The 15170-nt window shown below is 38.2% G+C and overlaps 1 protein-coding gene across 7 annotated transcripts in view; it reads left to right on the forward strand.

The window, feature by feature from the left end:
- The window catches only part of ptprsa (protein tyrosine phosphatase receptor type Sa), a 239569-nt gene that overhangs the window by 48006 nt on the left and 176393 nt on the right, over positions 1 to 15170 (forward strand). For 6 of the 7 annotated variants that reach the window (XM_055054714.1, XM_055054740.1, XM_055054749.1 and 3 more), the window contains exon 2: positions 438 to 519. The gene's annotated coding sequence lies outside the window, so the exon portion shown is untranslated. Of the gene's footprint in view, positions 1 to 437; positions 520 to 12293; positions 12797 to 15170 lie in introns of those variants that run through there. The other variant, XM_055054724.1, reaches the window with a different exon arrangement.

The following is a 15170-nucleotide window of genomic DNA, read 5'->3' on the forward strand; positions in this document are numbered from 1 at the left end:
GTCTACAAATACAGCGGGTGGGTGATTATCAAAACATGTATCGACTCGCACTCGGCGATACGCACACCCACACTGTTACATGCTTCCACACAGATTCTGGCCAGGCTCATTAAAGATGTGAAAGAGAAAATGATCTAAAAGAAAAAAAAAAAGACGAAAGAACGGAGGCCAGGAGGGATTTCATGCAGATTTGCTCTCCACAGCTCACAGGCAATCAGCAGCAAGCCTCCTCCTCAGCCGAGAACTGTCGTCCTCTGGTCAAAAAGGGCAGGGGACGGAGAGAGAGAGAGACAGAGAGAGAAAATCATCTCTGCATTTGTTGAATTCCCCCACCTACCACTTGAGGAGGCAGTTCATTTGGTAATCTCTTTCATTAATGTTTCTCTTTCATTTCTCTTTCCCCCCCTCTGTCTGCCATGTCTTTGTCCACTTTAAAGGTGCGAGCCAGAGAGTAGAAACAAGAAGCAACTGAAGCGGCTGAAGATATGAGGCTAAAGAGGGTTTGAAAACAACTCAGTGGTAAGTGGGCCAACAAAACAATTCTCACAGCGACTTCCATTTTGCTGTTATTTTTGTTAGTTCTCTGGTAGAACTCTACATAACCAATTTTCACATCAGTGGACACAAAGTCTTGTCTCTTATTTTTTAGAAAACAGAGCTCTGTGAATTTTGTGGTTTGTTTTTTCCTTCTTTGTCACAACCTTCAGAGTTTGCATTTCAAATATGAATTAATAGCAATGACTGGAAAAGTATGTTAAGTGTAAGACAGTGGCATATTATATTACACCAAATATGCATATAATATAATATTAAATAACCTAAAGCTTTTCTGGAGAAAAATGTAAGTAGCTGCTTTGTAAAGGAATTAATATTATCAATGCATAAAGGTGAGGAAGACGTGTTTCACAGTCAAGTACTAGAGCTTCAAAGGTGCGACCCCAGCACCTTTGAAGCTAATGGTTAATGATCTGTTAACCATTTCTTAATATCTTCATATCAATCCAGTATATGTTTGCTAATTAATGTAATTAGTTCTTAATATAACAGTACAGATGGATTGCGTTTGCATAAAGGTGACAAAAGACGCTTCTACATATAGCAAGAAGAGGAATGGACCTGAAATGGAATCTGTGAAGACAACCAAACTGAGCAGTTTCAGTGGGACACGTATTTATTTTCAAAGTCCAGCATAAAAATGAAATGATAATAAATTGTTCCAGAAAATAAATTTTTTTCCAAACAATCTAAGTGAGTAAGGCATGAAGGTCTAACTGAGATGAACCTGAGCTTGGTCATTTTAGCTTTGGTTTGGTCATTGCATGCAACAGGTTTAAAAGAGCAACAATGTGAGACATTTTACATTTTGTGAAGGTTACATTCTCATCTGTTTATCAAAGAGTACAGATGCAATACCAAAGAACACATTTATCTGAAAAATACTTAAACTTCCTCACCAACATCTTTAGACAAAGATAGCTTCAAAAAGATAACATAGTTAGAAGTTTGATTCAAATGTACCTTCATGCCCATCCTTTTTTTTTTCCTTTGATGTTCTGCTTCCTAATGATGATCGCAACACAACACACACTGAACTGTCATCTTCTTTCACACATCCCTTCACACATCTCTCCACAAAGCCCATCCATTGAAATTGACAGCTGAGCTGAGACTGAGAGAGAGCCATCATCTACCTGTCACAGCAGACTGGCACTGAGGGGCTCCTCCTGCAATTCCAAATTTCACAAACAGCATTGGCGATATTTTGATCAGGAAGCCATCATGCATCAGTTTAGACATATAATGTATACAGATCCCTGAGCTTTAGCCTCTGTCACCCAATTTCTCTCTTATTTTCTCCACTCTGGTGCACAGCGCTATTAAATTATTTTGGAAAGGTTCTGCTTGACAATGATTAATTATTTTTCTATAAAATACAACACTTAGAATCCTCTTGAGATTGGAAACCAGCTAGGTTCCTTAAATAAAACTGACTCCTGATTTAAATGGTGTGGTTTATGTACTTATTTCTTTAAGTTCATCTGTTATTTTTACTTTCAATCTTTCAAGGAATGTTCTTGGATATTGATACAACACATTCAACTATGAAAGGAGTCAAAAAGGCAACAGGAATTAAACTTAAAACAACAATCTCACATATCAGCGTTGAATATTTTCAGATAATTGTATATATGTAAACAGTTAATCGCTGCTTAGTATGAATCTACACAGAGATGAGAGGAGAGGAATCGTTGAGTAATAAAAAGTTTATTACTTCATTAAGACAGATATATATATATATATAAGTGCATACCGACAAGTTCTGTTGGTAAACACTTACTGCATATTCTGGCATAAACTTTTTATTACTCAACGATGCCTCTGCACTCATCTCTGCATAGGTTCAATCTCATCCAGATATTACAGCACTATATCAATATGCAATACCTCCACAGTGTTGTGAAACACTTTCATCTCCAGAGCTCCAGCCCGGTGGATGGCTTTATTCTGAGCTGAAACATTTGCTATAGTTGACACCACTGCCATCACGCATGCCATGTCCTCATTTCCATATCATCACTTGATTATTGCCACCAGTGGTGTCGCAGCAGACATGCAGAAACTGCGAATGAATGCGAGCAAATGAGTGTCAGAGCAGATACAAGTCCAGGCATCACCTCTGTGTCTAGGCATCACCTCTCTGTCTCATCTACACACAATGCCAAACTTCATATCTTTGGAGGCCAAGGCCTCCAAAGATATGAAATAAGCCTCTAACAACTGCTTTTGGTAAACTGAGCCACAGTCATAGAAAACGTCAGGAAGTTGCTCTTTTAACTGTAGAGATAAAGAAAAAATCACGTTGGTTCATGGAACATTGTAAAATATAAATTTTACAACCACTACTCAGTATTTCTTCTCATAGTTTAAGTAACACTTTTTGTAACGCATAGTAAAAAAGATCAATGCACAGCAAGTAAGTATTAAATGATGTAAAGTTTCAATTTATCTTTAGGTATTTTTGGAATATACCCATTTCTCTCAAAGTCTTATGGCATTGCTCTGAAATGAATGTCATGGTGGTATTCATTTCTTACATTTAATTGCTGATGAAAAATATGTTTGATAATATTAAAAGTTACTGGCGGAAAAATTTATGCAAATACATAAATGTTTGAACTGTCTAATGGAATATGTGCAGTAATCACATGCTTAAACAACTGTTTTCTGCACACATATGTCGACAGTAACAACTTTTCGATTATAGTGATTTAAAGTGCACTATACTTAAAGCACATTTAATGTAAAATGTGTCAACTAGACTTCTACTTTTGATTAAATATTTAAAAATATATATATTATGGGGACCTAAATGCCACTTACTACATTTCAAGTTGCCAGAGTCTGTTATCAGTTTGAATATATTTCACAATTTCTCTCAAAAACGTGAAAGGTTGATGAATGCTGTTCTAGAGGCTTGACCTCACCTTTGTTGAGCTGCTTTGGGTCTTTAGCAAACAAACCCACCATTAAGAGCCCTTTGGTGGTGTGCTGATAAAAGGTCACCCGTGTTAGACTGCCAGCAGGTGTAATTTGCAGCTTTTATTGTGCCTTAAAATGAGACATCCATTTCAAGAGGAAATAAGCCTCTAATTGGGCAAAATGTCATTAGCATTTGTTTGACAGTTACAAAACACTGCAGTCTGATTGGGTTAGAGTGGAATCATGGAGCTGCTAACGAAGCCTGTGGCTGCTTTCTTAACTCGGTCAAAATTAAGCATTGGGTTTTTTTTTTTTCATGTTCAATATTTAGAGGAACACTTTTTATATTTCTTTCATACGTCATGCATAACATTTAACATATCGTTCACTTTGGTGCCTGTCTGTTGGTGTAACACCTCAGAATTAGAGAGACAGAGGTAAGACAAGTTTTTCTTGGTGTACCCTCACTTGAACAAATCCTTAAGGCCTTTGCTCTGCTGACTGAGTTTCAAAGACGGTTTCTGTGTGAAAAAATAGCAGTGGCTCTTAAGTAGCTCCCAAGATGTTAACAGCACAATTAAACAAAGCTCTCCTAATCTTTATAGCTGGCATCAGGAGGCAGGGTGTTCTTTCAGAGCAGTGTTCTACGTAACATGGCGCAGGGAGTCTGAGAGAGGAGGTAATATGCCTGATGAGCAGCCATAGTGATGCCTGTACTACTTAGAGAACAAAAAAAGCAATCCTACTATACATCAGAAAGAGAGAGGAGGAAAAATGGGAATTAATTAGCATTATTCAATTATACATGCTCCATTTATTTGCAGCAGCATTTAAAAAAATGTAAAGTGACCCCCAATTTTCTGGTAATGAATTTGATTATGCCAGTGCATATAATTTCATGGTATTTGGGGACGTGAGATGTTTTAGCTAATATACTTTCCTGTGTGAGATACTTAAAGTCATGCAGCATGATGCATCCTAAATGTGCTCCTTTGTTTAAAGAGTTGTTTACAGGGATTCATTTTTTTCTCTCCGTAATTTGGAAGAGATCCAAGCTGGATTTTGTTTCAAAACAAGAAGTCATATTTCAGGCATTCAAAACTTCAGCAGTGAAGTTTTTCCAATGATTTGTCAAACTTTCACATTCTATTTCAAGAAAGCTGATGTAATTAAACAACCTGCTGATGTGGCCTTTTGCTGAAAAAACTTGAGATATTTTTAAAGAGGGTTAGAGTGATGCTATCTTATACCTATTAATGCAGTCATTGCTGTGTTACCCGCAGGCCACAGGGCCTAATCCAGAGGAGATGGATTGAATGGTACTGTGGCTCAGGCTTGCCAGACTTACTTAGGTTTTGGTTGAGAGCACAATGCTGTGTGGGCGAATCTATTATGTCCTGAGTAGGGCATAGCATAAACATTGCCCAGAGAACACAGGCAGTCATGCAGGCACTCAAGTGGACAAGAGCAAAACTATAAGGATGGTTGCTTTTAATTTCCTTTCTGCTGCCTTTCTGTAGCACTTGTTCATGGGGACTTCAGAGTGAGCCGAAGAGGAAACAGAGAACATAGTTTGCTTGTGTTAAAGAAGTACCTGCATTTTCTCTCTCTCTCCTTTTTTTATATGGGTTCATCAAGTATTTACTGTTATCCTCCCTCTTCCTCACACTTACTCAGACTGAGGGAAATCTGCCATGATTAATCCAGATGACAGCTGTGGAGCAACAACTCGCTTTCGCCGTAACTGTCTTTAAGTAATCTTTTTTTTTTTTTGCTCCATGGCACGGGGTTGCTCTAACTCCTGAACCTGCGTGCAAACACAGTACCACCTCTTCCTCAGCCCTTTTGCCTTCCCACCATCATCCCCCGGCTTTCACAACCAAATAAGGAAGATTGAGCCAGTGAGAGCCAGCAAGTCGGTCAGCCAGCCCACTGAAGAGGCCATTAGGGAGCTAGCAAGCCAGTGAAGAGGTTGGTAGAAAACCACCTCTGGCATCACTCATCACTCCATCATGCCTCTTCAGGTTTTTATGCATTTTCTTTGCAACACTGAGATGCGCATGCTTGCTTAAAGATGGACACGCACACAGCGCTAACCTAGATTAAAGCTATTCACTTAGAAGATACGGAATACAATGACATGCACTGAATGTAGTTTGAACACAATTTTAGAAGCACTCTGAAATGCGCTCTTAAATAAATCACTCTGCAGATGCAGAAGAATATATATGGAACTTCTCAAAAGGATGACATAAAGAGGCATTGCAAAATAAAAATTGAGAGCAGTCACATCATAAAAGTTAAACATTGCATAGTTATTTTAAGGTCACTGTACAGGAAAGACTTGTATGAGCACCGTCACACATACTTTTTAGACAGAAAAAAGGTTTTTGTACATGCTGCATAGATTTTTTTAAGTGAGCAAAACATTTTTTTTTTTTTTTACTAGTTAATGCTATTAAAAGAGTTGTTAATTTTTGCTTTTTTTTGTTGATGTCAGACTTCAGACTTGGTGAAATCACACAAGATCTTTTCCTTAGGGAGGGAATTTTAGGAACATACAAAGCCCCTTGAAAAAAATCTTTGCCGAATTGAGAGACATAAAGAGAGAAGATCTGATGAATAACTAACCGAGAAGAATTTGTATTCGGGTCTCTATGAGTCAATCCTTTGTAGAACCAAGGACCAGTTTCTTTGAGTATGTTTGTGACAGACTTAGGTAGTGATTTTATTTTATTTTATTTGTTAATTATTCTTTGCAAAACTGCTTAAACTCACTCGTCTTTGAGTGAAAGGGTCAAAGAACATCAATTTTCAACTCTCGCTACAGATTCTCAATTGGGTTTAGGTCTGTATTTTGACTGCTTTTGCAGGATGTTGACCAGGGTTAGTTGGTGCAGAGCACCTACATGCAGTGCCCTGCATGTAGGCCAGAACTTTCTGTTTTGGTCTCATCTAAACAGATAACACATGCCCCCTACATGACTTGTGGCAAACTGCAAAGGGACATTTTGTAGCTTTTTCTTTTGGCACTTCTTCTAAGAAGTTATATCAGAATAAAGTCAAAATAAAACCCTCAACTCTCTATTTAGATTTTTCTTTGCTAAATAATATTTTTAAAAATGTACCATTTTATTCACAACTATTGTTACATGGTACTCTATGTTGGACTATAAAATAAAATTGATAAAATACCCCAAAGTAATAACATGACAAAATGTTAAGAATATTAAAGCCCTGTAATTCCTATTGCTCCTCAAGGAGCCTTTACACATGCAGCAAAGTCCACACTGAGCTCTGACATGCTTAATGGATGTTCCATATGTTAGAAAAATCCATTCAAAATCTATAAACAGTAGTCCACAGGATAGACGTGACACAAGCTAAGACATAGTATTGCAAAAACACTCACTCTTCCGTGTGCCAGCAGCTCAGTTTGCATCTTTGTCGCTCTATATCCTATTGGTTTATTTAACTTTAGTGTTTTCTCCTCCTGCAAATGTCAAGTGAGTTCAGTGAAGCCGGAGGGAAAATCACTCCCTGATACTGAGGGTGAACAGATTAAAAACACACACGCATGCACACATTTAGGCTGAAAAAGAAGACAGAAAATACTTTGGGTTTACAACAAAAACAGTATTCTGGATAGATCTTAAGTATATTCTTATTGGTAACTGTGACTTAAACCTATAACTCGGGTATCTTTGTTTCTTCAAAAACCCATTTGAAGAACAGAAATTTCTTAACACACTTTCACACCAGTATGTGATGAATAATAGATTGGATGACTGAGCTTTACCTTCACTGCTTGCTTTGTTGAGTGGATGAACTTCTTCCTGTAGTTGCATTTCAAAACATGAATGAATTGCAAAGCTGTTATCAAAATACCTGCCTGAAATGTAACTTTGGTATAGAAGTTTGAGTCATTCAGGTTGGACACTCTCCTTCTCATCACACTAATCTTTACTATTGAAAACAAAATGATTAAATTTTGAGATAGGTTTTTAATAGAAAATTTGTAAGCGCAACCACATGAAATAAGGCTTTTTTTGTGTCCTTCTACATTGCTAAAAAAAAAAAGCACAGCGAGCAGACAGATTCATCCCCTATCAGCAGGTTGTATTCACCACATTCCCATACCCAATCCTCCTCCGGCACCCAACAAGCTCCTATCTCCATTCTCAAACTCCTCTCTGTTGTAGTGCTCACTTGTGTATCAAGGTAATGAATTCATAATCTCTCCCAGGCTCTTTGTAGATCTCTATCATGGTGCAAGATAAGGGTGAGCGTCGTTGCACTCTAATAGCCGTCAGTCTTCCTCGCTTCCTGCATGCTGTGAGTGCATTTACAGTATGTGTGTGCTTGGGAAGAAAAAAAAAAAGCACTCACTGCCACAAACCTCATTGAACTGCTCTTCGTTTTGGCTTCCAAGGGCAGAAAGAAAAATATCCTGGCCTGGACGACTGTCACTTATCAGTAAACTGTCGAAGCTACAAGGCAGCGGATGTCTCCTGGAGTGAGGAGCATTAAATTGCGCCCCACTTCATCTCTTTCTGCCTGTGTCGTACATTCACAACACTTAACATCTTGTGACTCCAGCTGACAAATACTCAGTCGTTGTGAAGGTAAATATCTGAGAGGGTCAAGCTGTCTCACAGGCTCTAAACTTGTGGCATGGGGTGGCTCTTTGGGGGGGAGGGCGGCTGGCTCATGCATGTGGTTTTAATTGTGTTTTCAGTGTGGTGATAAAATGTCCTCCATTTGAGCACAAGCTGGCAGTAAGTGGGTTGTCGCCTCCAGGGACAGGGTGAGCAATGGTCCGCTGCTATCGTAGGTGATTGTGCTTCAGCCCCCTAAGGGTGACAGAGATGAACGAAAGGGAGTCAGGAAGACAATGCAGACAGAAGCAGCCTTTTTTATTTTAGTCTCACATGGTTTCCAAAATGGGTATCAGGGCAAAGAAAAGTGGCAAATAAGTACATGAATCTGGGGAGGCAAAGTGTATTTACAAGCTCTCCATTCAAGCTTTGTAATAAGATGCATTTTATATTAAAAGGCATAGTGAGGTGTAAATCAATTTCCAAAGGATTTTTTTAAATTTTATTTCTTAAATACTCTACTGTATATAAATGGTATCAATGAAAAATATTTTTTATGGAAGTTATACTCCACGAACATACTTCCACATTTATTAGTTTCCTAACAACCACAGCCATTAGTGTAGTTTATTTCAATTTGCCATAAGACAGCAATACACAAAGTGGTATATATATTTTTGGTACTAAAAATATAAAAGCCTTTTGCACATTTGTATTCAGCCCCTACTGCTCTAATACCTCTAACAACAATCCATAGCAGCCAACTGCCTTAAGAAGTCAGCTACATGCCTAGCTCATGCTGAGATTTGATGGAAAATAAAATCAGGGTAATCCTGAGGGGAAAACTGTCAGAAGCAGCAAAAGACTTAGACTATGGCAGAAGTTGAACCTACAGCAGGTCCATAACCCTAAACATGCAGCCAGAGTTGGTTTAGATCAGAGAATGACTCAAGGTTCAGGTCTAAATCTAAAAGAGAATGTGTGGCAAATTTGTAAAATTGATGTTCATATATATTCGCCATCCAGCCTGACAGATCTTGAGCTAAATTGCAAAGATAAAGGTCAACAATTATGGTCTAAATGCACAAAGCTGGTGGAGCCATATCCTGAAATAATGGCAGTAAAGGGAAGGTCCCCAAAGTATTGACGCAACAGATCTGATCCATATACAGGACACACATTCAGATTTTTATTGAGCAAAAAGACATGAATTAGAAATATTTTGTATTTAACAAGCATTACCGGTCTATGACTTAAAATCCTAATGCTATGCATTACAGGTTGTGGCTGCAACATGATAGATGCACTTATACAGTATATATATTCATTTTAACTTCACACAGCTTTCTTGCTTTCATCTTATTGAATGGCTTTTTTAACTCCATGTCACTCCTTCACAAAGGAGATGAACAGATGTGATGAGAATCATTGTCATTTCACAACTGAGTAAACTAAGACAGTTACTTAACAAATTTCACAAGTTGCTCTCCTTGTGCTGTTGCGATATCCAGTAACGAGACGCCAACGATTAAACGCTCCTCCCAGAGCGCTCGTCACATCTTCCGCTTTCTGAATTTACATGGCATTTATGAACACTCACAAGGAAAACAAAAAGTGGACAAGGAGAGAGCAGGGGAAGGGAGCTCGCCAATGGAGGAGTCTCATTATTCCGTTATGGATTGCACATGTCAGCGAGTAAGTGCTCTTTTTATCCCTCCAAAGCACCAGCCACAGCCACCGAGCACATTTCACTACCCAAGTGAAATTTAGCATGTTAAGGCTCATGCCACCAGGGGAACAGTGGTGAGAGCACTGGGCTGCTTCTAAGATTTGCTGCCTTGATTAAATAAGGGACTGTTAGTGTGAATAAGAGGCCAAGGGAGAAATCTATGCAACATAAACATGTGCTTTTTGCACATGATCGTCCCCCCCGCTCACACAACTTTGCTTAAATACAAGCACTGAAACACATTTACACACAAGCAGTTTACATGGTGTCCTACATGTCACACTGGATTTTAATCAAAGAGCAGAAAGGGGGCAGTGGAGGCTCACTTGTAACTCTATAATGGCTCTGCCAAACTCAGCAAGACATATCTTTTTAAAAGGGCTCGCATCCATTAATGCCTGCAGAACTTGAAAAGTTCACACAAAAAAATATTGCAGTTTTCCCTCCTTTTGGACAGAACAAGTCTTTTATTTGATGCACTGTGATTCAAAAAGTCTAGCACCCTCTACAGATTGCCTAATTCCATCTCATTTCCTTTGAGGTTCCCTCCATACACCTTTCTTAATGCGTTGAAAAGGTGCTTTGACTCAGGCAGCTGCCAGCAATTTTCAGTTGAATCCTTGTAAGTAGGCAAAAGGGACAAGTTATTTTTCCCCTATGAGGCCATAAAAAAAAAGTGAAAAAGTCAGTCACTTTTACAACCTTCTGACCAGGAATGACTACTTTTTAGTCTAATGTATGAACTGACCAGTCACCTGCAGACTGACATTTTGCTACAAGCTCACTGCAAGTAAGTGATTGCAGGTCAGATGATTGATGTGTCTGGTGGGTATCTAGCCACCTTACTTGACTTTGTGGACACCAGCTGTCCCCATTGAAATTCAGGAGGAGTTGCCCAATTAAAGAAATCCACCCCCAATGCCTCCAGAGTCAGTGTAACTGGGTGGAGCTACACTTAAATCCCTAACTACAGCCACCAATAAAGAAAAAAAGGTGAACAAGACTAACAAAGAAAATATGATTAATGGTGCTTTCAATGTTCAAATAAAGGAATACTTTTCTAATTTTCCTTCAAAGAGCTATTTAATTGTAGTTGTTCTACAGTTATTCCACTTAAAATAGTTGTGAACTTTTAATGTGAAGAAAAACAAATATTTCAATGCTAAAGCCAGTGAGGTAAACTTAATGCTAAATGTCCAATCTCTTTTTTCACTGTTCCAGCTTATATCTGCAAAAGTTTGCTGCAAAGACTACTTCAACAAAGTAAGTAAAAAAAAAAGTATTAATTTGAATACTGTGCTGTATGTTTGATATGCTTACTCTTGTCTAAAAATTTGTGAAGATTAAAAATATCCTACTAAATCCTAGCTAAAGTTAGGAATTTAGACGATTATTTAAACATAGAATAGAATAGCATTTATTGTCATTGAACAGGATTCAACGAAATTTCTATTGCAACTCCCGTGCAAAAAGTCAAAATATACAATATTAAATAAACAAACACACAATAATAATAATATATACAACTAGAATTAACTAAAGGCACTCAACCACACCAAAGAAGAAGCAGCAGGTCCAATTATGGTAAAGTGCAGATGTTCTTAACTTTGCACTACATCTTTTCATGGTGCCGTTCGATGATGAATAGACTCAAATGAAGACAAGTCGAAGCTATGGGTAGATGGCGATAAATAAAGTTAATTTAATTAACTTAATAAAACAATAACTTGTACAACAAGGACGACCTAAAGAGCAGCAACAAACAGGGACCAGGTAACATAATAACAGGTGTACCACCAAGGAGCGAGTGAAAGAGGGGAGATTAAATAGTGAGAGGAATGTTGGAACAATAGACGGGGGCTGATTGGCTAACGGGTTACAGGTGTGAGGTGAGAGCACGTGGCACACTGAGAAGAGGGAGAGAAAGGCAAAGGAGCGTAAACAAATGTGGGAACTAGAAAAACGAATTTAACTGGAACAAAAACAAAACAAAAAAGATTACAACACAAGGAATAAATCGTAAACATATATCTAAGGATATAGTTAGCAGACCGAACTAAAGAAAACAAAACACGGCTGATTAAATCAAAATAAGAAAAACAAAGGCTTAAAGAACTAATAAAAATCAACAACATAACCAGAAAACCCTCTAAAACAACCCAGGATCCTGACACATTCACACTCAGCGTGGAGCTGTGAGCTTCGCGCGTCGTGGCATCGTTTCTCTGAACTTGGTCTTTTGTTTGCACAATCAGTTCAGCTCAGATTTTCCAAAGATAATTCAATGAAAAACCTCACAGACCCATTTCTATGCGAATATATTTGTGTTTAGAGGTTCGACTCGATTAACATGCTTTTGATCGGAACGAGTGATCAGATACAGCCTACGATCTAGGAAAGGAAACCAAGAGGCGAAGTTTATGAGGCGACATTGAACGCAACACAGGGTTTCTGGGCTTTTTTTTTTCTCTTCTCCCCTTTGACTCAAAGTGGGGGAGAGAAGTGAAAGGGGGGTAGTTGACTCCTGTCTCCCCACCCCCAGCTCGTATGAGGTGGATTTGGGAAGAAAGGGAATCCAAACCTGTGTCGCAGAGATAACGTGAGACTCCAATAAAAGAGATCCACATTTGGAGACCCGTGCGCGGTGGAGTCGCGCACGGATTATTATAGTTTTTTTTTTTTTCATATTTATTTTATTTTTCCCTTCACCAGAGGAAGGTTTGGAGTGTCTGATCTCCGTGAAAGGGATACAACAAAAAGCGCACGGAGGATAATAGCGGAGTATTTTAAACCTGCGCTCTCCGTTAACAAGTGACTCGCTGACGTTGGAGAGTGGAATACAGCGTTTTTCTGCAATCGGGGGATGCAACGTAACTGTTCTTGTTGGAGGATCCAGCTGCACAGAAAATGGATTTGAAAACTGTCCCCCTTTAACCAGAGAGGGGGTAGATAAAAAAAATACTTATTTTCCCTCTCACGCTGAGACTGAGTAAGTGACTGAAAGTTTTCTTCTTTTTTTATTGTTCTTAGTTTTGGGTACCTATTTAAACGATAGGGGGGATTGCAGAATATACAGAAGAAGTACAGAGTTTGTTTGGAATATTTTTAAACTGTTATTGAAACAGAGGAAACTTGTTCGCCACAGAAGTCTCCGGGGAAACCAAGAAAGGACTGTTTTTTTTTCTCCCATGTGAAAATTTGTAGAAAACATTTTCATTTCACAGTGGTCTGATTTATGCCGTTTCGTGTCTTTGCCTTTATAGATAAACTATTACTGAGGGTCCAAACACTGAAACACAGTTAAAAGCACCTAACCCTGCTAACTCCCAGCAAAACTCGTATCTAACACTGTTTTGCACTAAAAAAGCATCGCTACGTTGCATTTAATTCACTTAAAAGTTGGAGATTCACACGATTAAAGATACTGAGAAAAACTCAAATGTAATATTGAAGTAAATCTCGAAGAAATTACTTCTTTTACTGCAAGGACTGGAACAGGATCCCTGGGTGTTTTTTATCTGTTAACTGGAAAGGATGTAATGGATTTATTTGCAGCATGTTTACTACACGTAAGCTAACCGAATTTTGTTTTTGTCCGTGTGCAACTATGCTTCTTAATGTAATTTTTGTATCTTTTTTTAAACACTTCTGTTAACTAGAGTATAATCCTGTGCCCTGAGGTGTGACTCTTCTATGGTTGTTTATGGGAGTTTAAATGTTGCTGTAGGCGATTTATTTCTGCTTCTTTTCTTCTTCATTTTTATGGCAGTAACCTAAGTAATTTGCAGTAACCTTTAGTTTTTTTTAGTAGAAGCATTAGCAATACCATTTCCTGAGGGTAAATATGCAGGTACTAACACTGAGAACAGTGGCACCAGTAAGGGGGGTAGAGGTTGGGCAATTGGCCACCCCTGTCTTCCAAGAACAGACAGCCTTGTGCTAAATATATTTTTATGAATATCACTTAAGGAAAAGAAAGAACACACTTCAAGCTACGTTGCATATATTTATGTGCATGCTAATGACACTTTTGAATGTTCATCACTTATTTCTGGTGTCAAATCTCCTCCACCGCTAACATGGCAACAGTAAAGGATTTGGTATGCCACCCCTTTGTGCAGCGCTCACTACAAACAGTTTTGCACTTCTTTTGTAAACAACATATAGGCCTACTCTGACACATTTGGTGCATTTCCTGTTCTTATGCAAGTTCAGGTTTGTCTCTTATTTTTCCAACTCTCACTCATTCGTCTTACATTGGGGAATACAATCAGTCCTGCTACCATGCATAAATATACCCATTTGTCTTGTGATGCGAGTCACATGTTGATTGTCAGCAGTGGAGAGGAGTCTTGTCCTTCAGAGTAATTGGACAACACCTAAACCGAGAGGCTGTGCGTCAAATATGCTCTGGACTCTTAATGTGGCTTTAATTGAACAATTTATCACCCCTGATCACTGTCAAATAACCTATAAAGATGGACATAAGGCATTGGGAATGCCATGAATAGGCTTCAGTCATGCATGACCAACATGTCTGTTGCAGAACTGTCATGGAGAGTGTATGTTTGTTTAGCTAATGGTATGTTTATTTTGTTTGCAGAAATCACTAATTGAAGTACATCTGAGTGGTAATGAATGCTGAAAGAGAACGGGAGAGTGGATCAGTTTACAACTTTTAAAACTTTTAGTTCGTTAGACTAAAAGTTGGGACTGTTTTTCATGGATATTTTTTCATTACACTTAAGTTGAAACCTAAGTGAGATTTCCGTTTCCTTTTTAAATTCTCTGCTCATTTTTTTACATTTAAATTGATGATATTCTTGAATTAACAATGTTTGATTTTACAACGCAATAATAAATTCAACTAAAAAAAGGACATATTTATATGCTTGCTTCATTCATAAATTCTCTAATCCTGTATTTTAATTTTTAGAAAAAAAAACTTGACGGTATCAAATTATTAATATACTTTTTCGTTATGGCTTTTTGTGATTGATTTTAGAACCTTGTGTTGTGTTTATTTTACTGTCTGGCAAATTAACAGCATTTTGGTGGCATCAAGTGCCTTGCAATTAGTCACATTGTACTTGACACAACAACAGAGTTAATAATAGCCGTGCTCAAGTGACTGTCATAGCAAAGGGAAAAAGAGAAATGTGCACCATGAAAAGGTGCTTTTGCACTCACTGCTAATTGTGTTTATTCATTTTAATTTGCTCCAAGTGCTAAATCAGTGCTCTTCTGATGAAACTGGGTGCAATTAGTTTGGGCTGTGAAAACATGGCGTGGTGTGTCTGTCTTGTAAAGAGTTCACTCCTCTCCTCTTTGACTTGCGGATTAGCTGTTCCTTGACATTCACT

The sequence above is a fragment of the Poeciliopsis prolifica genome, unplaced genomic scaffold, assembly GCF_027474105.1.
Source record: "Poeciliopsis prolifica strain line A6 unplaced genomic scaffold, Auburn_PproV2 SCAFFOLD002, whole genome shotgun sequence".
Taxonomy (NCBI): domain Eukaryota; kingdom Metazoa; phylum Chordata; class Actinopteri; order Cyprinodontiformes; family Poeciliidae; genus Poeciliopsis; species Poeciliopsis prolifica.